A 1,472-nucleotide genomic window follows, 5' to 3' on the forward strand; every position below is an offset into this window, starting at 1 on the left:
CAACCTGAGGAAGTAAGATTCATCCATGAAAACACAGGCAATAGATAATCCCACACCAACGAATCCCAAAGAAGGGAAACATACATAGACTAACACCAAAAATAACAGGAATTAGTAATCACTGTTCATTAATATCCCTTTGTAGCACAAATTGTTAGAAGGTCTTATTAATAAAAACAAACCTGGAGCCAGGTATTGGGGTGTACACTGAAAGATCAGAGAGACAGAAGAGGCCACAGCTAACCTCACCTCACCAACTTCTCAGCTGATCCTGTTTCCTCAAACTGGAAGCCTCTGAGCCCTCATCTGGAATGAATCTCAGCTGAACTGCTGCTAAAAGCCTAAAAGCTTAACCAGGCTCTAGTTCCTGGTCCTCATGCCTTATATACCTTTCTGCTTCCTGCCATCACTTCCTGGGATTAAAGGTGTGTGTCACCATTCCTAGCTGTTTCACAGAGATCCGGATGGATCTCTAACTCCAGAATGCTAGGATTAAAGATGTGTGTGTCACAATTTTCTGGCTTCTATGTCTATTTATCGAATGTTCTGGTCTTTGACCCCAGATAAGTTTATTAAGGTGCACCATATATTGGAGGACAAAATATCACCACATCCCTAAATATCAATGGAATTAATTTGCATATAAAAAGACACAGGCTAACAGAATGCATTTGAAATAAGGATTCTTCCTTCTGCTGCACACAAGAAAACAAACCTGAACTTCAAAGACAGACACTACCTCAGAGTAAAGGGTTGGGAAAAGACTTTTCAGTCAACTGGACTTAAGAAGCACGTTTGTGTAGCTATCCTAAAACAAAATAGACTTCAAACTAAAATCAATCAAAAGAGATTGAGAAGGAAATTATATATTAATCACAGGAAAAATCCTCAAGATGAAGTCTCAATTCTGAACATTTATGCCCCAAATACAAGGGCATCCACATATGTAAAAGAAACATTACTAAAACTTAAATTTCACATCAAACCCAAAACACTAAGAGTGGGAGACTTCGCCAGGCGGTGGTAGTGCATGCCTTTAATCCCAGCACCCTGTCTCAAAAAACCAAAAAAAAAAAAAAAAAAAAAAAAAAAAAAAAAAAAGAGTGGGAGACTCAACAGCCCACTCTCACCAATGGACAGGATTGCCAGTCAGAAACTTAACAGAGAAATAAGGGAACTAACAGATGTTATGACTCAAATGGACTTAATAGACATCTGCAGAACATTCCACCCAAACACAAAAGAATATACCTTCTCAGCACCCCACAAAACCTACTCTAAAATTGACCACATACTTGGTCACAAAGCAAATCTCAAAAGAAACATATTTTTATTCATCAAAAGAATACAGATTAAGGAGAAATCATCTTCCTGAAAATCTACAGATATAAATGAGCCAGGTAAATGGAACATATTCATAAGGTATATACACATCAGTGGGGGAATTCCCATAGCCGTTTCGGGAAAAGTTG

Source organism: Peromyscus leucopus, chromosome 14 (assembly GCF_004664715.2).
Source record: "Peromyscus leucopus breed LL Stock chromosome 14, UCI_PerLeu_2.1, whole genome shotgun sequence".
NCBI lineage: Eukaryota > Metazoa > Chordata > Mammalia > Rodentia > Cricetidae > Peromyscus > Peromyscus leucopus.